Source organism: Callorhinus ursinus, unplaced genomic scaffold (assembly GCF_003265705.2).
Source record: "Callorhinus ursinus isolate GAN/ISIS: 27379988/994484 unplaced genomic scaffold, GSC_fseal_2.0 scaffold8, whole genome shotgun sequence".
Lineage (NCBI taxonomy): Eukaryota > Metazoa > Chordata > Mammalia > Carnivora > Otariidae > Callorhinus > Callorhinus ursinus.
This window is the reverse complement of record NW_027397070.1, coordinates 69,079,009-69,106,454: the sequence shown is the minus strand read 5'-3', so window position 1 is coordinate 69,106,454 and position 27,446 is coordinate 69,079,009. Positions and strand designations below refer to the sequence as shown.

Genomic DNA, 27,446 nt, shown 5'->3' with positions numbered 1-27,446 from the left:
CTTTGCCCTTTTCTGCTTCTTCCCAAGGACGTCTGGTGACCCGAACCTCGCCCTTGATAAAGCACTCAAACCACAAATTCATGACAGGAGTCCAAAGAGACCGATGGAAACCAGGAGAGCGGCCCTCTCTGACGTATCAAGATGTTAAGCGCAGGGGCGCCTGGGTGGCTCAGTCGTTAAGCGTCTGCCTTCGGCTCAGGTCATGATCCCAGGGTCCTGGGATCGAGCCCCGCGTCGGGCTCCCTGCTCGGCGGGAAGCCTGCTTCTTCCTCTCCCACTCCCCCTGCTTGTGTTCTCTCTCTGGCTGTGTCTCTCGCTCTCTGTCAAATAAATAAATAAAATTAAAAAAAAAAAAAGATGTTAAGTGCAGCATTTTATAGACCAAAAAGTGTTGGGTTTGGGAGGTGTCTCTACCCCTTGTTGACCCTCCATCATGAAGGAGGCAAGGATGCACCCCAAGTTTAGAAACCACTCTCCTGCCAAATGTTGGAGCTCAATGCACTGGACCGGAGGGCTTGGCTGCAGAAACAGGAGAATAGGGATTTATTCCTCAATTGGCAGGAGAAAGGTTACATTTGAGTTTTCTCAACATAAGTGCTCCCCCACATGTTCTTTGGCCTCCAGCTCCAGGCAGACTTCAGGGAAACAAAGGCAGCCCGTCCTGCAGCCGCCTTCAGAGGCGACCACTGCTTTGCTCCTGGCTGCTACATGCCACTCTCACGGATGGAGACGTCTCCCTGCAGGCAGGAGTTGGAATGAAGCGTATCAGTAGCTCCTGGGGTGTCTGCGACCGCAGAGGGCTCATCCGGCCGGCTCTGGGGTTCTGATCCTCGCCTCCCCGTGCTGGCTTCCTCGCTGCCTTTGCTGGGTTCAGAGCAGCACCCGGCTGCTGGGACACCAGCCCTGGGCAAGAGCGGGCCTGCCCGGGGGCCCTGGCAACAACGCTTTGACTATGATGGGAAGCAGACAGACGCAGGGGCGAGGACCCAGCTACTGGAGTAAGCAAGTTCTGGTTCCGAATCCAGACTCAACTGCTTCCTGGCTGTGAAGCCTGGCGTACGCTGGTTACCCTCTCTGGGCTCATCTGTGAAATGGGGATCGTGCTGTCCGCCAGGGTCGTGGGGAGGGTTCAGTTCCATAATGCAAGAAAAGACCCTGGCATCAAAAAGTCACTCAGAAAAGGCATCAAAAGCATATATACTAACGATTGCATTGTTAAAAATGAAGGGACCCCTGTACTCATTACTGGATTCTGAGTTTGAACTCTGTGGGGAGGAGCTCCTTGGTGGGCGGGGGGCGGGGGGCAGGACCCAGAATGGAGGGAAGGTGCCAGAGCGGGGAGGGCAACAGGGATGACTAGGATCCAAACTGGAGGTGGCCCTTTGGTCAGTGGGACCAATGGGAGACAGAATAGGGAGAATGGTCCAGGGCCTTTTCTCGACTGTGCGGCTGGAGCCCAGCCTCTGTCTCCAGGTCATACCCTCCTCCGGCTGACGGTCGCTCCATTAGCTGTTTGGTGATGACTTTTACCGTTCTCCTTCTCCCAGGTAGAAGGCTGTGGGCATTCCCTCTGGGGCCAGCAGATACCGGAGCCGGCCAAGCCACCTCCTCTCCACGACTCCTCCCCAAATCAGGAGCCCAGGGAGAGAGTCGCGGTGGAGAACACCACCTTGGGCTCCGCTTCTTGTCTGTCTGCACGCCTGCTGTGTGACCCTGGGCAGGTTGTCCGGCCTCTCTGAGCCTCCTCTGCTCATCGGTACAACGTGACGAATAACTACTGCAGAGGCCGTCACCCAGAGGGCAACCCCAGCCAAATTACAAGGAAGACAGGGTCCAAGCATTGGCTTTGGGACCGCTAGGCACTGAATATTTGTGTCCCCTCAAAATTCCTATGTTGAAGCCCTAATCCCTGATGTGATGGCATTTGGAGGTGGGGGTCTGTGGGAGGTGATTAGGTTTGGATGAGGTCATGGGGGTGGAGGCCCCGTGACAGGATCGGTGCCTTTATAAGAAGGGACCAGAGAGTTTTCTCTCCCACCCCCAACCACATGCGGTACAGAGAGAAGGCAGCCGTGTGCAAGAGAGCCATCAGCAGGAACCACATCAGCCGGCGCCTGAGTCTTGGACTCCCAGCCTCCATAACTGTGGGAGATAGATGTTTATTGTTAGAGCCACCCAGACTATGGTATTTGTTACAGCGGCCCGAGCCGACCAAGACAGAAATGGGTACTGAGGCGTGGGCACTGCTGTAATAAATATCTAAACCGTGGAAGTGGCTTTGGAGCCAGGTAATGAGTAGAGGCTGGAAGAGGTTTGAGATGCATGCTAGAAAAAGCGGATACCGGGAGCAGAGTTCCAGGTTCTTCTGGTGGCGGCTCAGAAAGGAAAACAGAGAGCCAGAGAGACGGCCTCCGGTTCTTAGAGACGACGCAAGTGGGCGCGAACAGAGTGTTGGGGGGGACGCGGACGTTAAGGGAGAGTCTGGTGAGGTCTCGCATGGAAACGAGGAGCGAGTGAGCGGTCCGCGGAGGAAAGGGGATCCCATTACAAACTGGAACTGTGTTCGTGTCCCAGGTTTTTTGTGGAAGGGAGAACTTGTGGGAGGTGAAACCGGGTATCTAGCGGAGGAGGTCTCTAGGCAGAGTGTCGAAGGAGTGGCGTGGTTCTTCCCAATTGTTGATAGCAAAATTCAGGATGAAAGTGATGGATTGAAGATGGAATCGCTCGGCAGAGAGGGACCGACCAGAGCCTGAAGGTTGGGAAAAGTCTCAGCTATCCTATATTGCACAAGATGAGAAAGCTTGTGTGGGAGAGGACACCGAGGCCAGGGCTGGCCTCGGGCAGCAGGAAAGCGCGAGGGTGGCCCCGTGCCCTGGCCCATACCCCGGGCAAGAGCGCCGAGGGAAGGGGGCAGGAGGAAGGGCAGAAGCGCCCTGACGACTCCGGCCCCAAGGACGGGACGGACGGTGGACGACTCCGCCCCCATAAGATAGCACAGGACGGTTACTTGGCTGCACACCTGCGCTATTCTTCAGGACAAAGAGGAGCGAGAGGGAAATTAGGGGGAGGGGCCCAAAGGTTATGAGATCCATGAGTCCTAGAGGTAGAACCCAGGACATGGTGACTATTGCAGACACTGCTGTGTGGCTTGCAAGACCGTTGCTAAGGGGCACCTGGGTGGCTCCGTCGGTTAAGCCTCTGACTCTTTGATTTTGGCTCAGGTCATGATCTCAGGGTCATGGGATCGAGCCCCACACTGGGTGTGGACCCTGCTCGTCCCTCTCCCTCTGCTCCTCCCCCGACTCTCTCTCTCTTTCTCTCTCTCCCTCTCTCAAATAAATAAATAAAGTCTTAAAAAAGAAAGAAAGTTGCCAGGAGAGTAGATCCTAAGAGCTCTCCTCTCCAGGAGGAATTCTTGTTCTTCTTGTATCTATCTGGGTGCCGGAGGTCAACGAAACCTATGCGGTCGCCACTTCACGACGTCTGCCAATCAAACCATCGTGCTGGACGCCCTACGCGTAGACGCTGATGTTCGCCAATTACTTCTCAGGAAAACTGGGGGCAGGGGAGAGGAGGGGAGAACGGCCCAAAGGCGATCCGGAGACGGTCATGGCTCCCACCTGGGTCTCAACGGGCCAGGCGGCCTCGGATCAAAGCCACGGTGCAGGGCTGCCCGGAGCAATGGGTGTGCAAGCCTCTCAGCGGAGTTGTTTGAGCCACCCAGTCTCCGCTGACTGTCACAGCAGCCCAAGCAGACTAAAACAAGGGCCAAGCGTTCAGGGTCCAAGAAAAAGAAATTCAGAAGCAGCCAAGGTGGATACAGATGATGAACCCGTATTCAGTCAAAAGTGTGGGTTCAGAAGCCAGACTTCCTGGACTCAACTCTGTTCTCCAACACTCACTCACTGCTGTGTGACCCGAGGCAGGTTATCCACCCTCTCTGTGCCTCAGTTACCAGATGAGAAAAACGAAAATAATGCTGATGCTGACCCTCCAGGGCCACATGCCAGGGCCTTAGCAGGCAACTCGCCCACTGTCAGCTGTTATAAATGGCCAGGGGACCGTCTTTGGGCCCCCTGGGTGTGGAGTGTCACACACCTAGGGCCAGTCACATGTGGCCCCCGTGGAGCTGTGCGAGATGGAGAGAGACCCGGGCGGAGCCATCTCCACAACTAGATGGAGGTCTGTCTTAAGGAGGAGCTGACCCAAGGCGGCTTTGAAAGACGGGTCAGATCCAAAGAGGCCAAGCCTCCGGAGCAGCATCCCAGGGGGTGTCCTGGGAATTACGGTGGCCAAGTGTGGTTGCTCCTGTGGGTTTGTCCATAAGCTGTTTTTGGTCAGGAGCATCTGGTAAGGAGGCAGAGGGATGCAGGGCTGAATCAGACTGTGGGGGCTCACAGTCTGGAAGGGGGAGTCTGAACCGGAAACACAGGCCTAACGTGCAGGAAAGCAGTGCTGGGGCAGACAGCAGCACGGGGCCAGGACTTTTCTGTAACTGAAGAGTCTCCATCTGGGGTCTCCCTTTTCCTGGGAGCTTACACATCAACAGGGCCTCGGGGTGGGGGTGCAGTGAGGCCTCCAGTGTTGTCTGCTCACACCTGATGGAGGGGTTCAGGGAAAGAGGCAAGTCACAGACGCAGCCTCAGCAAGAGCTGGGTCAGGCCGGACCCAGGGGAGGCAGGGGCTGCCGGAGGGACCCGGGTGCCAGAGCCAGACCCGGTATACCCGGGGCTGCCCCCTCACTCCTCCGGGCCTGAGATGCAGCCACTGGAAGAAACTGCCCCGAACCCCAGCCCTCCCAGAAGGGCTCTGTGCTCCCGCGGTCTCGAGAAGGCCTTTGGCCAAAAGCGATACAAACTGGACCTGCAATAGGACATTTCCCCGTCCAGACCCCTGCCTCACCGCCACGCGGCCTCCCGCCAACCTGCCATCAATACAGACATGCTTTCGCAGCTCAAAGACCCCCAGCAGCAGAAAAGCGATGCCCCAGTCCCTCCTCACCAGCTCCGGAAGGCCGGCGATTATTTATTATTCTGTCTGACACTCATCAGCCTTCCTGGTCCAGTTTTTCTTGATCAGCATAGAGGCGAAGCCGAAAATGTTCGAGGGGCCTCCACACACCAACCCCTGCGCCCGTCCCTCATGTGGTCCCGTGGGGGCAGCTTGAGTGGGGAAGAGGTAGAGAAGTCAGTGGACCAGGGAGGTCTCAGAGGAAGGAGAGCCTGTATTCTCGGGCATCCGCTGTTCACAAGCCCCCGGTGCCTGCTCTGTGCCCGGGGCTTCACCCACCTCCCTCACCCCACCCTGGTGGGGCCGTCATCCCCATTCCCAGGAATACCTGTGGGCCTCGCAATGAGGACAATAACCCCTTCCTCCCCCCCTCCCCCCGGCCACTGTGAGTAGGGGTGGGTGGGAGAGCATGGTGAGGCTTCCAAGAGGAGCTGCGCTCCACTGCCACCTCGGGGCTCACAGTGACCTGGGCACAGGGAGGAGCCTGCCAGTGGGGGGGCATGGCTGTAGGATGTCTGGAGGCCCCTGGCTCCAGATGTCAGGGTATGGCATCCGTCCCGCAGGTCCTCTCCTGATTCCAGCAGCAGGAAGAGGAGGAAGGGCAAGTGGGCACCAGCCAGACAGGTGCCTCTGAAGAGCTCCCCCGGGACCTCCTTTCACAGCCTGAGGGCCCCGCCTTCTGTAAAGGCAGATGGGTAAAGTGAGAGGGGTCTCTGCCCCAAATAGGACCTGGGACAGCTGGGCAGCCGGCCAGGGATGGAGCAGGAGAGGGTCGTTCTGGGTCCCCCCTGGGGGTCCCGCCTTTGTGGACCAGCCTTGGGGTCTAGCCTCTCCCCCTTTATGCCCTGGGCTTCGTGCCCTGGGCTTCCCCTGGAATCTGGCAGTGCATGGGCCCTCCGGCCCTCTCTCTGCTTCTCCCCGGCCAGGCCAGAGAGAGGGACTCTGATGGGGCCCGCTCATCTTCGCAGGACACGCCCTGCCACTCACCCTGCCTGCCCTCCGGGCCAGGGGCTGCCTGGACCAACCAGCTGGAGCCGTGGGGGGGGGGGGGCACGTGGCCCTCCCGGGGGGAGGGACCCCCATAAGGGGCCTCAGCCCAAACCTGCAGGGCAGGTGCCTAGGAACCCCTTATCCCAGAGGGTGGGTGGCGCTCAGTGCTAGGGTACCTGAGCAGGATGGGGCCCAGCAGGGTGGGGCCGTGGCTGAGGGCGGGCGCAGCACTGCCGGGTGGGCGCTGGGGCTTTGGGCAAGCTGCTCCACCTTTCAACACCTCTGTTTCCTTCTCTGTACAGTGAGGTCATGATCATCTCCAACTCATAAGGATGAAGCACAGGGTGAATGAGGGAATCAGCGTGATTGCGCCTGAGCGTGGTCAAGGCTCGGGGCTAGTGGTTGTTCATCACATCACCACCATCATCAACATCGCTGGTATTCAGAGTCCTGGCCTGACATCTGACCCCTCCCAGGTGGCCTCCCAGAACCCTTCCAGACCTTAGGCCCCGAGCTGCTTGCACAGTCTCCTCTGGGCCCTCCCGAATGAACGGTAAGAGAGGAGGTGGGGCGGAGTGGGGGTGGGAGAGGATGGTGAAAAGCCGTGATTATCCCTGCTCGCAGCCTCAGCAGAAGGGAAGGCGCATGCCCAGCCCACCTAACAATTACCCACAATGAGGATGGTGAAGGAGCCAGATGCACCGCCGTGGGGGAAGAGGCTGGAGGGGGGGATAAGCTAATTCCTCCCCCATTAAGAAGGTGGTGGAGGAGGGGGTCTTTTTGGAAGATGCCCGGGCCTTCATCCCCTTACCCGATGCCTTCCGAATACAGGTTTCTTCACGTGAAGACACGGTGTCCCAGCAGGCCGTGGAGGCCCCACCTGGACCGGTGCCTCGGCCTCCCGATCTCCACCCTGCCTCGCACATCTCCTGTGTTCCAGCAGCTCTGGCTGCCCAACTTCTGACTCAGGGTGTTCTGCAAGGGCTGTTCCCCTGCCTGGAATGCTGTTCCAACGCTGCCCCTTGCCTGGCTAGTTCTGACTCCCAATTTGGGTGTAAGTGTCACCACCTAAGAGACCTCATTATAGGCCTTCCCTGACCCCAGTCCAAATGAGGTCCTCGTTGTAAGGTTTCTAACTGCCCAGCCCGAGGTCCCTGCTGTGAGGCTCCCAAGTCCCCATCAGGTCCATCCTCAGGGACATCCCGGTTGTGGAGATTGGCTTTGGAAACACCCCATGTTGCTGGAAGGTGGGCATGAGCTGACGGGTTGGGGCAGGCAGGACCTGCTGTAGTCAGGCCTTTCCACCGTGGCTGCTGGCCCCGCGCAGACCCGCCATCTGACTTCCAGCCGCCAACCGCCCATCAGCCAAAGGGCCAAGTTTTACTAACGAAGAATCTTTTCATGCACTTGGGCTGTGGAACTCATGTCTGAGCTAATTAATTTCCAGGTTCCACATGAACGCAAGAGCTGAAAATGAGCGCTTGCAGGAAGCCAGTCCCCCTTTCCCCTAAATTACAGGGGACAGCGCACAGCGGGGGCTGCTTCCTCTCCACCCACTCCCAGGCAGGCCCCCCGCGGGCTCAGGGCCACAGGGGGACGCGGTGTGAGGCCACAGGCACCCCGGCATCCAGCCAGGACCCACACGCCCCTGCTATTGGGGCCCTCTATCGGACGGACCCTGGAGATGCCCCGCCTTATGCCAGATTTCCCCCTCTGCCCACCGCAGCTCCACCCTGAACTAGACTGAGGGCTCTCTGGGGGCAGGGAACTGCCGCAGACCTTGCAGAAACCCACAGCCCCAGTTTTTCGGTCCGGCTGGGCTCCCTGTGACGGGAGTCCTGCATCTTGCTGTAAGATAAGGATGATACCACCCTCCCCCGCCCCCGGGGGCCATGAGGCTTGGATGAGATCATCCATGACCACGATCATGGTGCCAGTGGCCACTTACCAGTTTTGGAAAACCGAAAGAACTGGACACAGCCCTAGGACTTCCCGAAGACCACCAGATCCTGAGAAAGCTGGAGAGACACTTTCCTTGAAGCAAATTGAGCACAGACTGGACTTCACATACATGGCAAGCAGACAAAGGGCCTAGGCTTCGTGTCTGACCAGGCTGGCAGTCAATCCGTTTTCCTCGCTGACTCTGACCTCTCAAACCAGCCCCCGCCCACTGCACCCCCTATTCCCCCTCTGAACAAGGTGACTACCGATCCCAACTCTCTTATCTTAGCCAAACCCTCAGGGCCAAGTGCCTTTTTCGAATTTAGAATTTCTTAGATTTCAGAAAGGTCATGAGGAACCTATACCAACTCTTACCTAACACCCCAGTGGGGCCAGGGGTAACACCTCGTAATCAAGCACCAATATCCCCACGGTGAAATGTGTGCACATTCACCCCAAGTGATCGATAAAGACCGCAACAGCCTCTCATCAATTCGGTCCAGGTGCTGCTGCCAAAACTCAGGAATGGGTTTCAGTTTCCAAGCTTGGCCGCTGGAAGGTTCGGACACCGTGGCCTGCTTGGCAGTGATCCTGGCCCCGGGGGCCGCAGCAGTGGTCACCGTGGGGCTTCCAGCTACAGTGACAAACAGGGTGGCATTTGCAGACGCAGGTGAGTGCTAGGTCCCGCCAAACCGACCCTGCTGCGGTCGGGGTGCCTAAAAAGATCCAGGGCGACACAGGGTGGCAGAAGTTTGGGAGGCTTCATTGGCACCCGGAGTCCAATTACCCTTGGAAGTCACCCTGTCCTTTCTGGACTCGGAGTTCTTTCCACAAAGGTCATAAGCCAGACATCGTAAGGCAGTCTCCTTGCAGGAAGAGGAGGAGTGGGGGCTTCCCCCAAGGTCCCGGGGCTGAGAGAGCCCCTTCCATCCACAGCCGGGAAAGCTCAGAGCAGGCAGGCATGCTCCGGAGGAGCCCAGCCCTCCCAGGGCGGCAGCTCCCTCCCCCTGCCGGACCCCAGGGTACATGGGGCGGGGCGGGGTGGGGGAATCCTGTTTCAGAAGAGCAGACACTAACTGAAACCAGAGAGTCACTAAAAAGGAACAGTCCATTAAAAGGGATTATGGGCAGGATCCACCCAGCTGCTCAGCGCCCCATTCAGGGCCTGCAGCCTGTTTCCTTGTCTGCGGATCCTTCAGACAGGCGGGCGGGGGGGGGGGGGCCCTCTGCTTCTGAAAGAAGCCCTCATTGCTGCCACCCCTTTTGGAGCCTGGCCTCCGAGTCAGGGCACGTGCCGAGCTGGGGCCACAAGTGGGCCCATATTAAACTCCTCCCGCCTGCACAACCGAGCTCTTGTTTTTCTTCTGAAGGGTGTTATTTTAGGAAGGGTTCCCATACACACTAGACTTCGCTAAAAGCCCACCGTCCCTAAGGGGCCTTTGTTTTTAGCTCAAACATTACTAATTCTGGTTCCACCACAGGGACCAAAGTCTTCCAGGCTCCCCTCTGATTTATAAAGGGGTGTTCATTCAGAAGTCTAACGGCTGAGACAACCCAGCCCCCACCCCCAACTGCTCAGTCCCAGGCCCTCCCTGGAGCTTCGGCCCTCTCCCCAGGGGACCCCCCCCACCCCAGGAAGCTACAGCTTCCCGCCCCACCCTCCTGGCTCCCTCCCACACACCCCTGAGGCACACAGTCTCCCCTTCTCTCGGTTTCCTAGAGCTTGCAGATCTTTCCAGTGGCTTCAACCAGTGGGCGATGTGAACCGATGGATCCCCCAGACATGTTTGAGACAAGGGTTTTCAGGTGGTCTCTCTGAGGTCATCCCTGGAGACAGAGCACAGGCTTTGTCCTGTCCTGCCCCAAACCTGCCCCCACCCACCATGGCCCGACTTCTGCATGTCTGGGAACCAGGGCCTGAGCGGGCTGGGGGCTGCTCGGGCAGCTTTGGGTGACGTCCCAGCTCCACGCCTGCCACGGAGCGCCACGCGGCCCTCCTGCCTCCTGCCCCCACTCTCCCCACCGCGCCCTGTCTTCATCTAAGCCTCTGCTCCCAGGTTACTGCTGCAGACACGCCTCCCCTGACTTCGGCCTCGTGTCCACATACGGTGGCAGGACTCACCCCCCAACGTGATTGATTTGCTGATTTTTGTCTGCCTTCCCTCCTAACAGGTGAGCGCCATGACGGCAGGAACTGCAGCATCCCCAGCACCCGCAGCAAAGCCCAGCACAGACTAGGTGTGCAAAAATCATTGCTGAATGAATGAATGCAAGCAAAAATGAACCGCGGGGCACGGGATCCACGGATGAGAACAGGGGAGCATCAGGAGGCTTCTGGAGGCGGGGTGGCAGTGCTGAGCCTGGGAAGGGGCCTCCCAGACAGGATGACAGGTTGGGGAAGGGCACAGCCTGCCTCAGTTTGCCCTGTCAGACCAGACTAACCAGCAGAGTTAGTAACAATGGTTCCGGTTTGGACAGTAAACCATGGGGTTACCTGACACGGTGACCTCCGTCCACCTCAGGCTCACAGCGTCGAGGCAGGGGAAGGACAAGGCCCAAGAGAAGGCTCAGTCCGAGGGCCGAGACCCCAGGTGAGATGAAGGAGCTCACTGCGGCCTTTCCCTAAGAGACCCTTTTAGATCCTTCTCTTTGAGACACCACCAGCCATGACGCACGGGGAGTCGGGGCAGAGGCTTCCAGAGGGGTGCACTCCAGAGCACCGAGCACCTTCTCGGGGTCCCCCCGGAGTCAGCACCTGACCCCACTTGCCCCGTGGCAGTGCAGGCGGCTGCTCGCCCCCAAATCCGATGCGCTGACAAACAGTGGTCAGCAGAGGGGTGGGCACAGGCCTGGGGGAAGGGCCCTTGGCTCTTCCTCTTCACACCCCGCTGAAGCCACTGGCCATTCAGGCACAACCTTATTTTCTGCGGCTGGAGCCGTGGCCATCTCCCACCAGAAAAACACCGTGGGCCATACCCAGTGGGCTCAGGTCCGGACAGAGACAGGAGGGGGCAAGCACCCACCTCCGGCTGTGATGAGACCCTCTCATCGGGAGCCAGGGCTCACAGCTGCTGAGGGGCCATGTGCAGCCAAGGGGGTCGGCAGGTCTACATGAGACCAAGGAGCATGAGCAGGGGCTTCCAGGGGCTGGGGGGGCCCCCCCACCAGCCACTGACTGCCCCCCTACTCCTCCGTCCCCTACCCCTGTCCCACCCACGCACGCATCCCCTGGGCCCTGCCCCAGGCTGGAAACCGGTGGGACGCATGCCATCTCTGGCCGGGCTCCAGAGGACCCATCTTCTGCCCCATTGCTTACCCTGAGATGCCTGTCACTCTGTCCATGTGGCCTTGGCTGTCTGGGCACAAGGAGGGCTGGGTGACGGGGCTGAGGGTAGGAACAATGGTCCAGCCTCCTGGGGGACACACAAGTTAACCAAGAATTATGATTAGGGGGAAGGAAGTGTCAACAGCGTCATGCACCGAGCCATGTGAGCAGGGGCAGGCCCGCGTCCACCTAGAGTTCTCAACAAGATCAGAGGACACTCTGTGAGTGTGGCCTCCCAGGCAGAGGGGTGACAGCTGCTGTCCCAGCAACCCAAAGGCATTCCCCCCACCCCAAGCTGGGCCTGACCCCAGGTTCCTCCATCAACCCTTCAGAGAAGAAGGCATTGATGGGGGCACCCCAGCCATCCCTGCTTGACGGGGATATGTCTAGGCATTGTCTGGAGTCACACAGGGCAGCCATGAGCCTGCCAGGCCCCAGGGGTGCTGGGGGTCAGAAGAGTGAGGCAGGAGGGGGCCTCTCCAAGGCTGGCAGGAAGAAGGGAGGCGCACACCCAGGGGGCCCGGGACAGAGTCCGAAGGCAGGTGACTGTCAGGATGCACTCCGGAGGACCCAGACCCATGGCAGGAGCAGAGGGGAGGGTACCCCAGGGGTTTGGAAGCCCTCCAAAGCCTGCATCGAGTTTCTCCCCCTGCTCTTCTGGCCCCTCCCACCCACAGCTGGCCCCCATGACCCACCTGTTCTGACTCTGGTTTTCCCCTCCCCTTCCTCCCCTGCCCCTGCTGCCTGACGCCAGATTCCGATCACGCTCAGCTCCAGTGCTCCCTCCGCATTGTGGCTCCAAGACGAGCTTTCCATCTGCCGGCCTGACTGAGCCCCCAACCCCATCCCAAAGCTGTGACTGGGCCCCCCACCCATGGCACCCAGGGCAAGCTTCGTGTCTCCCGAAACCCCTGGCCCACCCACCCCTGCAGCCTCACCCCTCTCGCGCCGTCAGAGCCCCAAGCTCCGCACCTGTATCCGCCAGCCAAAGCCTTCCCGGCCACACTCGGTCACACGCCGTTCCTTCCACCCGACAGGCTCCCCCTCCCGCCTCCACCTGGCAGACCCCTTTCCGTCCAACCCGGATGCTTCTGCCCTTGCCTGAAAGGCGGTTCTGGGGCTGCTCTCACCCTGGGTCACACCTCGGCTTCACGCTGGTGGCTATGACTGTCCCGTCTCCAGCCCGCAGATGCCGGCCAGGCTGGGACACCCAGCACCTCCCCAGTAACTGACCTGTGCTCTCCGTCCCCACGGCGGGGGTTGGCATAGACTAGCTGCTCAGTAAATATTAAATGAAGGAATTAATGAATGAGGCCCTAATGAAAAGCTAAAAATGGACTGCCCCTCCCGGGGCCTGACCTACTTTCGGAGGCTCCACCAGCTGCTCGGGGAAGCAACATTGATTCTTCTGACACGCGGTGCTGCCGCATCAGTGAGCCTCTGATCGCGCCGGGCTCCAGCCCCCGGCATAGCGGGAGCTCCGGACAGGCCAGGAGCCACCCAGCAGGACAGGCCGTCCCGGGCGGCTGAACCCGGAAGGACAGGAGGGAGGACCTGGCTCTCGCGGGACCGGGGAGCCAGGCTGACCGAGGTCCCAGGGCTTTGGGGTCAGGCTGCCATTCTGGGAATGGCACGTCCTGTCACATGTCAACTCAGAGCTCCCTGGCCCCGTGGAACCTCGATTTCCCCACTTGTAAAGTGGGGTGAGGTTGCTTGTATGAACCAGGTGAGGGGCAGTGCACTTTCTCTATAAAGTTCCAGATAGTAAATATTTGAGGCATCATGGGCCAAACTGCCTCTGTCACAGACCCTTGCACCCGTTGGGGCAGGGAAGCAGCCACAGTGAGACGTGAATGACAGCATGGCTATGCTCCAGTGGAACTCTATTTATGGACACTGGATTTTGAATTTCATATAATTTTACATGTCATGAAATAGGCTTCTATTTTTTCCCCCGACCATTTAAAAACATAAAAACCATTCTTAGTTTGCAGGATGTACAAAAACGGAGTGGGCCGGATTGGGGCCACCGGTCACTGTTGGCTATCCCTGAACTAGATTCCAGAAGCACTCCTTCATGCCTTTGTTCCCAGCATTCTTGTATATTTCTGGCTGGTTGCTCTCCAAAAGAGGTGCTTGGAGATTTGATACTAAAATAATTACTTTGTTTTGTCATTTATTCAATACCTAATATTTCTTAAGTAGCGAACAAATTTCAGGGCCATCTACAGATAGATCGGACTACTTGAACGGTGGTGAGCTCCCCATCCTTAGGGGTGTGCAAACAGTGGAATGACTGGAGCAGGGAAGCTGTACAGAAAATTTAGGCATTGGGTAAGGAGTGCAATAAAGTGTCCATTGAGCCCACTTTGGGCCAGATATAAACAATTTGCAGGCCTATGCTTCAGCTAGACCTAGGCGATTGGACCCCATCCCCTCCCTCCCTGGGCCATGAGGAGTCGTCATCTGGGAGTTGAATAAAAAATCAATACCCGCTTGCTTGGCGGTGTGTGGTGCCAAGGACTCTGGGACACCTCCGAGCCTAGGTGCTGCTGTTTCGGTTCAGGGTCCCTGGATGCAAGTGGCTTATTTGGGAGGTGATTCTAGGAAGCATGTGAAGAAGTCGGGGGGGGGTGGGCTACAGGTTGATAAAGGGTGTGTCAGTGAGCAATCGCCACCATGGCCACTGCGGGCTCAGTCTGCAGGAGACCTTTGGAGAGAAGGTGGGGAACACCCCTCACTCATCCCACAGCAGGGGCTGGGGGTGCGGGGAGGGAAGCTGGGGTACCTATCCACCACTCCCTCCCCTCGCCCTTTGCTCCTGGGCTGTTAGCTCTGGCACCATGCCTGCCCAGTGCTCTGGGGTCAGAGGAATCCTCACTAGGCAAGTGCTCAAGTAGGAAGCAGACAGCGCTGCCCGACGGGGCCATGCACCCCAGTGTCCCCTGGGGTTGGGCCAGGGGCAAGCTGAGGGTCTAGCTCATGCCGGGTCTGGCTCCAGGCCTGCACAGGGCACCTGCTGGTAAACAGAAAGCCAGACCTAGGTGCCACCCCCCCCCCACAGTCCCATGCCTTTGAATTGCATGGCCGTGGCTGCATGGCTTTCCTACCTGAGCTTCAGCTTCCTTGTTGCCATCCCCTCTCGGTGTTGTTGGGAGGGCTTCATCAGAAGCAGCCTCACTCTGCTCTGAGAGTGGCCATGGTTGGCTCGAGCCAATAAGCGTATCCTACCCCCTGGCTATCCAGAGTGGTCAGGGGTAGCCATGTGACCTAATTCTAGTCAATAAGAGGATATTTCAGGATGTGTTGAGTGCTACCAGAAATGACTCTCTCTCTCTCTCTCCCTCTCTCCCTCTCTCTGTCTCTCTTTCTCTCTCTGCCCTCGAGATTTAAGTGTGTGAGTTTATAGCAGGGGCGGACATGTCCGGGGTGATGATAGCATTTTGAGCTGCTGGATCAAGCCTTAACTGAAGCTTCTAACTTTTCAGCGACATAAGCCAATAAATTCCCTTGGTGTTGAAACCACCGGGAGTTGGGTTTTTGACCTTTGCGAAGAGTCCTATAACAAATAGGGCATCCCTTTTGGTTGCCTGAAACCCAAGGGTAGGACTGTAAAATACGGGATTCCCTGAACAGGCGTGAAGAACAAGGCCCTTCTAGGCTAAGCTAGAGGGCAGAAGAGAAGGCTGGAAAGCTCAGCTGGCCTCTCTTGCTCATCGCTGCAGCAGAAGCACTCGAGACTCCGAGCCCTGAGGCACCCGAATGACTGGCTTGGTGGCTGCCCAGGAGCCTCAGCCACAGTCCCCAGAGGCAGGGTGAGGGCAGTGAGGGAGGGGCAGCACCCCCACGCGCAGCTTCAGGGAGCTGGCCTGCCGCTCAGCAAACACAACCCACAAAGGACACCCAGGGGTTCTATCCCTCCTTCTCGATCATCTCAGAGCTGGAGAAAACCTCCAGCGACAGGGTCCACGAGTATCACTTTGCAAATCCTTGGAGACCTGGGAGCGGTCCCAGCCGGGAAGCGGGGAGCAGGAAGGTCGGGGAGGTGTGGGGTTCGCCGGAGCTTAGAAATCCCAACTTTGCTTAACACCGTTAATACATGTGAGCCTCTGGAAATGCTGGCAAGGAGTTCGGGTGCGGGAATGGTGGGTTTTCGTTCTGTAACAATAATAGCAAAATAGCCACCAGAGCCCGGCCTTCAAGGTGTCATCTGCTCAGTGTGGGGGTGACCTGGTGGCCCCGAGGCCCTGGGCAAGGCCAAACAGAGATGGAGTAAATGCTTGGAGCCAGAGGGCAGGGCCTCTTCAATGCTTGCTGTTTAAGCAGATGACCCACCTGCCCACAGAGGTGGGAAGGGGGTGGCTGGTGTCAAATGAGTCAAGCGGCACCAGGGTGACATTTTTTTAATAACCCCAGAGTCGCCAATATTAGACCCATTTTACAAAGGGATAAACTGAAGCCTGAGAGGCAGGGTGACTTGCCTAAGGTCACTCAGACCCTCTGAACCAGAATGGGATTTAAGCCCTGCTCTAAGCACCCAGAGCTGGACAAACCCAGCCCTGCTTTCTCCCTCAGATATCCACCCGTCCTCCCCAAACCTGCTCCGGCTCCCCCTACCTCCACCGCCCCCTACCCAGCCCCTCCCCAGTCATCAGCTGAATCCGGTCATGGACCCAGCGCCCAGGAGAGGTAGGGGGCCGCGGACATCTGGTGGGGACAGTAAGAAATGCAAAAGGGATGGGAGGGCCCAGGGCACTCTGGAGCCAGGGGACCCACTGGGCAGAAGGGGGTCAAGGCTTCCTGCCACCATGCACGGGACCCGAGAGTTACCCTTTGGGACCCTGCCGGGGTCATCTTCTGAAACCTAAGCAGTAATGCGGGACCCGAGTCACACTGGAATTCTTGATTGCGTCCCTCGTGCCCCCCTCCTGCCCCCAACACCCACACTCAGCTGTGGTCGGAAAGCCACTCACTGGGAGAGAAGCAGAGAGAGGGCACCTCCCCTTGACCCCATCTCCCCCTGCCCTCCCCTGGCACCCCACCGCCCCCCTCTCCCGGAGCTCCCCAGCTCTCAGCCCCGGAGCGGCTGGAGGGCAACAGGGCCCTGGGCATGGTGGCAGGGAGAGAAGTGTCGGAGAGCGTCTGGTGGCCTGCAGAGCAGCCATCTGCTCTCTGCTCGAGCCGCCGGGCTGTGGAGAGGAGCATGAGCTGGGGGGAGCTGCTGGGGGCACAGCCAGGGACACATCCTGAAACCGGAGCAGGGGCCACCCCCCACCAGCCAATGGGCCCGTGGACCCGGCACGGGGGAGGGAAGAAGGGCAGCTCATCATCGCCTTTTATGTCATTTCAGAAAAGTACACGAACAAAAAGCGCACAGCTGTGCACCCGCCACACAGAAATGACAATCACTAGCATTTTGTTCCAATTGTTTTAACTCTTTCCCTTTTCTAATGTAAAATATAGAAACATTATAGATAATAACGGAGTCCTCTGTGTGCCCTCAGGGTGGGGTGGGGACCATCCAGGACCCATATGTTTCTTGTCATCAACACCCCTCTCCTTTGAGGGAGGCAATCAAGCACTTCCGGGGTGCACAGTGTGCCCAGAGCTGGTCCAGGGGTCAGCCACCATGAGCCCTTTGCCCTTCATGACGATGCGGCAAGTGGCGACCCTTGTCCCTGCTTTGCGGTGAGGGCAACCTGCCTGCCACCACGTGGGATGTGACTGCAAGCTGTGGGAAGCTGTGTTACCCAAGGCAGGGCATGTAGGGTGGTTCTCTTGGCACCCTGGCAGTAACATCACCACGACTCAGAAACTTCCGCCCACCTGCTCTCCCAGACTTGACCTGTTGTCCTGGCGGCCATACGCCTCAGGGTGGCCCTTGGTGCCCAGCATCACCCGCATGCACAGTGCATCTTCAGAGAGGAGGGGAGCTGTCTCTGCTGTGAGTCTCTTTGATGGGTTTCCCCATAGCGTTCCAGCACACCCTTCCCACCGCCTCTTCTGCCTCCACCTGCCCCAGTGGCCTCAGGCACCCCTTCCTGAGTCATGAGAGCAGTGGGGCTGCTGTTGATTGGCTTGGTGGCTGCATGTAGGAAGCTGGGTGACCAGAACAGACAGGAACTCTGTTGGCAAAGAGGAGGGGCAGGCAAGGGGATGAGAGGAAGGGTCTGGGGTGGACAACACCCAACCAGTGTCGGCCACCCTTGCCGGTGAATAGTAGTCAGTGGGAGGCAGAAACAGGAATGAAGTCAGATCATTCACACACACCCCAAGCCATGCCCTTGCACCACACTGCACACATTACCTGCACCACCTCTACCACCTGCCATGCCCCTAAACCACCAAACTGCCCTCCTCCTACAGCCCCTGTCCAACTCCACCACTGCATCACTCAGCCCACAGGACCACCTTCACCACTGCATTCTTCACAGGGCTACATGGCTGCACTATCTGCACCCCTGCACCTTGCAAGATGAGGGGGCCAGGAGTATAGAACCATGTCTGTGGGTAGGTTCTGATGTGTATGGGCAAAGTCAGGAATCAGATCCTGGAGCAAAGGCCCCCGTGGGCCAGCTTCAGAGAGTGGAAGAGAAGTCAAGACCAAAGCCAGATGGAATGACCAGTGGATGGGGACAAAGTCAGCTTCATCACTCCCCACTGTGGGTCCACATCCTCTGGGCACTCTTTGGGCATTTGAGAGGGAAATAAGGGTGTGCTGGGACGAGGAGCTGTATCCATTAGAATTAGGTTTAGTAGCGAAGCAGAAAGCACCAAATAACTTAGAATTAAACACACAGGGACATACTGTCTCAAGTAAAAGAAAATGAGAAGTTGGCTCTACAGAGGTGGTGGGGCTATTCTGCAATGTCATCAAGGATCTGGGCTCCTTTTATCCATCTCTCTTTTCCTACACCCTTAGCATGTAACTTCCATCTTATAAGTCACCTCCTGGTCTAAGAAAGCTCCTGAAGCTCCAGCCATCATGTCTTAATCCCGGGTAACAGGAAAGAGGAAAGGGGAATACAAAAGGAGGCTTTGCCCAGCGGTCTGAATCCCTTCTGAGAAGTCATGACAAGCACTTCCATTTCCCGCCAAAATGAAGAAAGTCCTATCAGATTTACCCTCTGATCTTAAACTAGACACACACACATATGCACACGCACGCTAATGAAACTATGGTTTTCAGACACTGGATAAAAGGCAGTCCCGGACAGTGAGGCCTGAGAGAAGGTAAACGCATGAGGTGAACCCTACAACTGTCCCTGGAGAGAGTTTCCAGCCTACATTCCAGAGAAGAAAAATCCAAACAAAACTCAGAACTCTCTCTAAGTTAGAACCCAGAGTTCAGAGACTCCAAGACATCTATAATTCGTGGTGTATAACACCAGAGAAAGGAGAGCTACACAGAGAGAAAGAGCTTCAGAGGTCTGCAGAGGGTTCTCCTCCAGTCTTTACTGATCAATACTGATTAGTAAGTACTGATGAGTGCATGAGTGTGAAAAAACCACAAGGCTGAGGGAGGAGCAATAGAAAGAAAGAAGCAGAACCATCCTCTGGGGTCATACAGGGATAAGAATTGTCCATCTTCCCAGTAGCCAGAGTGGCAAGACCTCATAACAATAGGGCATTGAGTGGAGTCCTCAGAAGGGTATTGCCTCTATAGTGGAGTCAAATTTGCCCTAGACTAAAGGCTGACCTAGATCTGCTTACAAAGCTGAAAAGCAAGCCTTGAAAGGATCAAACCGGCTCCAAGTAACTTAACTGCATCTCAGAGCAAAGCCAAAAATATTTAAAGGAACATGAAAAACTTTAGCACCTAACAAAGAAAAATTGCAATGCCTGGCATCCAATCAAAAATTACCAGGAATTAGGGGCACCTGGGTGACTCAGTCAGTTAAGCATCTGCCTTCAGCTCAGGTCATGATCCCAGAGTCCTGGGATTGAACCCCACGTCAGGCTCCCTGCTCAGTGGGGAATCTGTTTCTCCCTCTCCTGCCCACTCGTGCTTTCTCTCACTATCTCTGTCTCTCTCTCTCTCTCTCTCAAATAAATAAATAAAATCTTTTTTTAAAAATTACCAGGAATGCAAAAGGAAAATGTGACCCATAAGAAGAAGAAAAATATATCAATAGAAACAGATCCAGAAATGACCAGAGGATAGAATGAGGAAAGTAGATGGTAAAACAGGTATATGTCCAAGAAGGCAGAGAAAATCATGAGCATAAAGAAGGGAAAAATAGAATATGTTTTAAAAGACCCAAATCGAACTTCTGGAGTTGAAAATACAATGTGTGAGATTAAAAATAATATACAAATGGAATTTAACAGCAGATTAAACACTTTAAAAGGAAAAATTAGTGAACTTGAAGGCATGGCAATAGACATGTTCCAAAATGAAACATATAGAGGAAAATGAGTGGGAGGAAAAGTGGACAGAGGATCGTTGAGCTGTCGGACAACATCAACTGGCCTAATATATGTGTAATTGGAGCCCCAGGGAGGAAAAAGGAGAGAGGACAGAAAAACTATTTGAAGAAATAATGACCACAACTTTTTCCAAATTTGATGAAAATTATAAAACTACAGATCCACAAATTTCAATGAGCCACTCACAGGGGGGAAAAAGGAAGAAAACTATGCCAGGCCATTGTTATAATCAAACTGCTGAAAACCCACAGAAGAAAGTGAATTCTCATTATGTACAGAGATACAAAGATAAGAATGACAACAGACTTCTTTTTGGAAACATTCCAAGCCAAAAGATATATGAAGTGACGTCTTTTTTTTTGAAAGAAAAAAAGGCTGTCAACATACAACTTAATACCAAGTACATTGACGTAAAATAAAAACTTTTCTAGACCCTAAAAATTTAGAGGAAATTCATCACCAGGGGACCAGCTCATAATGCTAAAGGGAGTCCTTCAAAGCAGAAGAAAATGATAACAGAAGGAATCTGGATCTACACCAAGGAATGAAGAGCCCAGAAATGGTGATTATGTGGGTAAATATAAAACATTTTCCCCCTTGTTTTTTGAGATCTCTTTACAGGATACTTTACTGTTTAAAGGGAAATAACAACAATGTATTGTGGAACTTACAATATATGCAGAAGTAAAATGTACAACAAAATAACCCAAAGTCATAAATGGGAAGAAATGGAAGTAGGTCGTGGTAATGTTCTTATATAATTCATAAAGTAATATGGTATTATTTAAAGGTAGAGTCTGATAAATTAAAAATGTATACTGTAAACTCTAAACCACTAAACAGCAACAACTCATACACATGCACAGCCGAGGCAGTATACCTGATAAGCCAATAAAAGGATAAAATGGAATAATAAATATTCTTCAATTGATCAAAAATATAGTCAGGAAAGTAGGAAAGAGGGAACTAAGAACAGATGGGCCCAATAGAAAATAAGTATTAAGTTAATAGATTTAAACCACTGTAATAATAATCATACTAAATATAAATTGTTTAAGTTGACCGATTAAAACGCAGAGATTGTCAGGATGAAGAAGCGCGACCCAATTGTACAGTGTCTACAAGAAAGCCACTACAAGTACAAAGGCACAGTTGGAGTAACAGTAAAAATGCAGAAAGAGATATACTATATTAGCACTATTCAAAAAAAGCTGGAGTGGCTATATTATTATACAAAGTAGATTTAAGAGAAAAAGAATGTTACCAGGAATAAAGGGGGTCATCTCATAATCATAAACAGTTCATTTCTTCCTCAAGAGTTCCTAACAACCTTAAATGTTTATGCACCTAATAAAAGAACTTCAAAATGCATGATGCAAGAATTGTAGCACTGCAAAGGGAAATAAACAAATCCACAGTTATTAAATGGAGATTTCAACACTATTCTCTCAATAACTGATAGAAGCAGACAAAAAATCAGTAAGGATATAGAAGATCTGAACAACACTACCAATGAACTTGACATTTGTAGAATACTCTACTCAACAATGGCAGAATACATTCCTTTTAAGACACATAAAACGTTTACCAAAATAAAATATATTTTGGGCAATCAACAAGTCTCAATAAGTTTTAAAGGACTGAAATCCTATAAAGTATATTCTTCTATCACAATGGAATTAAATTAGAAATCCATAGCAGACAGATGTCTAGAAAATGACCAAACATTTGGGCACTAAACAACACACTGCTAAGTAAACCATGGGTCAAAGAAGAAATCACAGCAGAAATTGGAAAATACTTCAAGCTGAATACAGTGAAAACACAGCCTATAAAAATGTGTGGGATGAAGTTATCAGTGGTTGGAGGAAATGTTATAGCACTAAATGCTTCTTATATTATAAAAAAGGAAAGGTCTCAACGACCTCCGTTTTCATCTTAAGGAACTAGAGAAAAGAAGGGAAAAACCCAAAGGGAGCAGGAGAAAGGAAGTTATAAAGAGCAGAAATCAATGAAATAGAAAACACTAAAACAATAGAAAAATCAATGAAACCAAAAGAGGATTCTTTAAGAAGTCAATAAAATTGATAAACCTCCAACCAGACTGATCCGGAAAAAGAAGAGAGAGAGAGAAAAAAAAAAAAACAAAAACCATAACATTACCAATGTCAGGGACAGCAGAGGGGACATCACCATGGATCCTACAGACATTGAAAAGCTAACAAGTGAATATTTTGAACAACTTTACACAAGAAATTCAACAACTTAGGTGAACTGGACAAATTTTCTGGAGGATATAATCTATTGAAGCTATTTCAAGAACAAATAGGTATTTGCATAGCCCCATGTCCATTAAATAAGTTGCATGTGTAGTTAGGAACCTTCCATAAAGAGGGACACCTCAGTGCTGCAGTTGGTTGGGTGTGTCTGACTCTTGGTTTCAGCTTAGGTCATGATCTCAGAGTCCTGGGATCGAGCCCCACCCTACGTTGGGCTCCGCTCAGAGTGGAGTCTGCATAAGATTCTCTTCTCCCTCTGCCCCTTCCCCCTTCTAAAATAAATAAATAAGACTTAAAAAAAAAAAACAACACCTTCTATTAAGAATATTCTAGACTCATCTTGCTTCTACCAAATTCTACCAAATACTTAAGGAAGAAATAATACCCATTCTAAAGAAACTCTTTCAAAAAATGGAAGAAAAGGGAACCTTCCAGCTCATCTTTTGAGGCCGGCATTACTCTGATACTGAAACCGGACAGCAACATTACAGAAGAAACTACAGACCAATACTCCTCCTGAACATACACAAAAAATTCTTAACAAAATATCTGCAAATTATCTCTGACAAAATATAAAAAGAATGCCATCATGTCAAAGTGAGGTTTATCCCAGCAATATGAGATTGGTTTCACATTTGAATATCAATCAGTGTGATTCAGCATATTAACAGCCAAAGAAGACAAGAAACAAAACATATGATCATCTCAATAGATGCAGTTTTGGGATTTTTTTTTTTTTTTTTTTTACAAAATTCAGTTTCCATTCCTAATAAAGGCACAGTAAATTAAGAACAGAAAGGAACTTTCTTAATCTGACAAAGGGCCTCTAAGAAAAACTTTATAGGAAGTTACACTTAAAGGTGAAAGATTCAGTGCTTGGCCCCTAAGGCAGATAACAAGGTAAGGATGTCTCTCCACTCCTATTCAGCATTGCAGTGGAGGTCCCAGACAATGCAACAAGGCAAGAAAGCAAAACAAAACAAAATGAAAGTTATATAGATGGTAAAGAAAAAAGAAAAACTGCTCTTCCATGCAGAGGGTATATTCTTCTCTGTAAAAATTTCTAAGGAACTTACAAAAAGGCTAATAAAATGAATGTGTGACAGAGCCTGGGTGGCTCAGCTGGTGAAGCATCTGCCTTTGACTTAGGTCATGATCCCAGGGTCCTGGGATTGAGCCCACATCGGGGCTTCTCCCTCTCCCTCTGCCTGCCGCTCCCCTTGCTTGTGTGCTCTCTCTCTCTCTCTGTCAAATAAATAAATAAAATCTTTATAAAAAAATAGAATGAATGTGTGAGATTAGCAAGATTGTTAGACACAAGGTCTTTGTATTTCTATATACTAGCATCAGACAGTTGGTTAGGAAAGAGTCCCTGCCACAATTAACACAACTGGTCAAAGAAAAAAAATTGATCAAGTAGATTTTAAACTTAAAATTTAAAACTTTTCTCTTTGAAAGACACTTTTAAGAGAGTTAAAAGGCAAGCAGAAGACTGGGAAAGAAAACTTATAAAGCAGGTATCTGACAAAGAACTCGTGTCCAGAATATAAAGAGAACACTTACAACTGAGTAATAACACAAAAAATCCAGCTGAGAAACAGGTGAAAGATTTGAAACGGGGGAAAGACTTTACTAAAGTAGATTCTTAACATCATCAGTCATTAGGAAAACAAGAATGGAAACCACGAAGAGATATCACTACACACCTATTATGAGTGGCTAAAATTAAAAAGATTGACCATACCAAGTGTTTGCAAAGATATGGAACAACTGGGTCTCTCATGCTTCACTAACGGGAACGTAAAATGGTACGATCCCTTTGAAAACAGTGTGGCAGCTTCTAACAAGTTAGAGATACACCTACCATAGGATCAAGCCATTCCACTCGGACAAATTAAAGCAATATGTCTACACAAAGACTCGGACACAAACGTTCATAGCAGCATTGCTTATCATAACCAAAGAGTGGGGAAACCCAAATGCCCATGAATAGGTGAATGGATAAACAAATCAGAGCATATTCTGGACTATGACTCAATCATAGAAAGGAGTCAACTATCATGCTGAGTGGAAGAAGCCGCCACACTCCCAAAAGAGAGAGAGAAAGAAACATGATTCCACTGACAGAAAACTCTAGAAAATGCAACTTAAGAAAGCAGATTGGAGGTTGCCTGAGGACGGGGTAAAGTGACAGGTGGTTTTCAAAGAGGCGTAAGGAAGCATTTGGGGTTGATGGAAACATTCTCAATCTTGATTGTGGTGATGGTTTCACGAGTGTACGCATATGTCAAAACTTATCGAATTGTGCACATTGCATAAGTTGAGCCTTTACGGTAAGTTCTTGTGCCTCAATAAAGCTGTACAAAACAGCAAAAGGGATCTCTCTCGACGACTTCTTCCACACAGTTCCCAGGACTCAGTCACGCTGGGGATGCTGGGGAAGCTCAGCACTGGGCTATGCCTCGCTGCCAGCCAGCACCTGTTAAGGGGAGGGGGTGGCACACACGGGACACACCGCATTCCTCCAAGAGAGCTGTCTCAGGGCTAGCACCCTCTGGGGACTGAGCACGGGGTCCCGGGGGTGCAGACCAGAGTCTGGGAGCCTGTGTGGCCCCTGCCCTCCAGCCCAGCAAGGACCGAATTCAGATTTGCCCCCTTTGTTTCCAGAGCCAGCACTCTCTCTGCCCACCCCCCGCCCCCTGGCCCAGGGGTGCTTGTTTGACCAGAGACGGGCAGGCAGTGACAGAGCACGGGGGTAGATGTCCGGACGGCAGACGGCCCTGGGTCCTGTCCTCAAGTCTGGGCAAGGCCACCTGGAGGAGGAGCAGGGTCCAGGACCAGGTCCCAGAGGGGCAGTTCCACCAGTAAAAGCCCCCAAGCCCCTCTGGAGTGTACTCAGGTCCTGGCTGAACCCTGGAACTGGCCATCTTCAAAAATACCCACCTGACCTCCCTCCCAACCAAACGCTTCCACGGGCGAAGCCTCCCTGATTTGGTCCCCCTAGTGCTGGAGCCCCTCGCTACGTCTCAATTGGAGTTTTTGCCTTGAACCATCAAATGTTCTTTATCCTGCCTGGGGTGACCAGCTTATCCTGGTTTGCCCAGGATTGTCCCATCTTAAAGCCGAAAACCCCCTGTCCTGGGACCCCTGTCAGCCTCGGGCAGACTGGGTCAGTCACCCTACTGGCCACGCCGCAGTCACAGGCCCCTGAGGAGCACCCTGGGCTCAGGGACCTCGGCTCTGGCATCACTCTCCCGGCACTCTCGAGGCGGGGGGTCTGGCTGTGTCCTCCCTGAGTCTGACCCCCTCAAGGTGGACGCTCAGTTCTGGCCCCTCCCGCACGGGGACTGTCTCCATCATGTCACCTCCAGGCCCCTCCTCTTGGCTGGCCCTGTTTCTGGTCAAGTGAGGCCACTGGTTGCGGGCAAAGAGCTCGGACATTGTGGCAGACAGATCTGGGTTCAAATCCCAGCCTCTACTTCCTGAGCACGACCGCCTAATCCGCATGCCTCAGTTTCCCCCTCGCAGGGGGCCACGACTCCCTTCCTCACAGGGCTGCTGTAAAGATCAGCGACAGAGGACACAGGTGGCAGTGGCTCAGTGCACTTTTCTTTCTGGTCCCTTGCTTTTTAGGCGTGAAAGCCAGAGTGGGTCCACCGCCCTGGTTTGGAGGTCACCAGGGCAGAGCCCAGGGAAGAGGAGCTTGAGAGGCCCGAGGGTCCGGCCGCCCCAGCTGCTCCTGCCTCCTGCCCTCCACCTCAGCCAGAGCGCTGTCCCTGCCCGCTGCGCAACTTAAAGCGGGCTGCGGCCACGGCTCGGAGCAGCCTCTGGATCTCTTGCAGGCATAGGAACCAGCTGGAAGGCAGAGGAATCAGCAGAAATAATTTTCCTGCCCAGTGGAGTGGGAAAAATTGGTGGTCACCTCTGTCGCCCAGGCTTCAAGGAGGGTAGCCGGCTCGGCCCCGCTGCAGCCTCGCTCCCTGTGTGTGGAGCTCTGTGCCTGGCACGGAGGGTGCACCCCGGCCCTGGGGTCCCCCGGTTATTTGGCCCCAACACCAAGACTGCAAACTCCGGGACAGGGCTCTGTCCCTCGGCTCACGGTGAAGTTTCCAAACCGTCACGTGAGAAGACAGGAGGGTGGCAGGTTCCCATTCTGCAGATGAGGACACAGAGCTCAGAGAGGCACACTGGCGGTAGACGCGGCCAGAGCCAGGCGCCTGACCCCTGGCCATTTGGACATCTCGGGGAATTACAGGCCCCCTGTGTGCTGACTGGCACTGTCCTGGGGGACAGCCATGGGAGGCATCCACGACCAACTACCATCTGGACGATTCAGAGCCACTGCAAGTTGCACTGATGAAATCCGGTGTGTCCTCAGGGCCAGGAAATGGCCTCGTGCAGACCCCTCTCCGTGGGCACGCCCCTCCATTCCAGGGGCCTGGAGCCCATTCCCATGAGCCTCTCTTTTACTGGAGTGTTGCCTCCTGTTCTGAGCAGGGACAGGAGGAAGAGAGGCTGAGTGGGCATGCCTGGGGGTCAATGGGGAAGAGGGTAGTCTGGAAGGGGCATGAAGGGGCAGAAGGGCCTCAGCATCTGTCCAGAGCAGAGACAAGTCAGAGACTCAGGAAAGCCCATGGAAGGCCTTGAGTACCAGACGGCAGGTATCAGGGAGTAGGGAACAAGGCTCCCCATCACAAGGAGGTTCATCCTCCAGGATTCATTCGTTCCTTCATTCATTCAGCTAACATCTGTCTTGACTTCAGGTGCCTCGGCTCTGGGTGATGGGTCCCGGCAGGTTTGGGGGAGGCACGTGGAGCCAGGGCCAGCCCCACCTGCAGGGCCCACTATGTGGCAGAGAAGGAAAGCGTTGGGCGGTGGCACCCACTTCACCGTGGGGAGGGGGTCAGGGCTCTGCGGTGAGCCCTTACTTCAGGGCTTTGCCTCCCCTATTTCTCTATTAGTAAAACGGGGACCCTTTTGTCCTTTTGTTTATGTCTTAGGTTGTCATCCAGAAACTGACGCTGAGTGCTCGATTTTTCCCAAAGTGCTCCCAGGAGAAACAGGTGAGGGATGGAGGGGCAGCAGGATGGGGCAGGGGTCATGTGGGAGAAGTCCAGCCCTGGTCCTGCAGGGGAGCCTGGAGCGTAAGTTATAGCATTTTCGGGGGGGGGCATGGAGTGAACTGGCTCCTCAGCTACCCAGGGTCTCCTGAGCTCATGTGCCTAGAGCCTTCTCCAACTCCAGCCCGAGGGAGGCGGCAGGGAAAGGAGGGCTGAGGCCTGGTCAGCAGGACTGGTCGGCTCTGGAGCCCCAGGGCCTGGGAGGGGTGTCTGCAGGAGCCTTGCTCTCGGTGACCCCTACCTGCTGCCTTCCCTCCTCCACTCAGCCACCGGGACCAGAAGCCTGGCGTCGTTGGACCAGCCTCCAGCCTCCCTGGTTCTCCCTCCCTCCATCGATTCTGTGATCATTTG

The 27,446-nt window shown here is 53.8% G+C and overlaps 1 long non-coding RNA gene across 1 annotated transcript; it reads right to left on the bottom strand.

Moving 5' to 3' along the window:
* Positions 1 to 232: 232 nt before the first annotated feature.
* LOC141373314 (uncharacterized) lies at positions 233 to 11,300 on the bottom strand. The gene is made up of 3 exons (XR_012379178.1): positions 11,258 to 11,300; positions 7,949 to 8,018; positions 233 to 320 (listed from the first exon to the last, which is right to left on the bottom strand). It is a non-coding gene; the product is annotated as an uncharacterized lncRNA (long non-coding RNA).
* Positions 11,301 to 27,446: the final 16,146 nt, after the last annotated feature.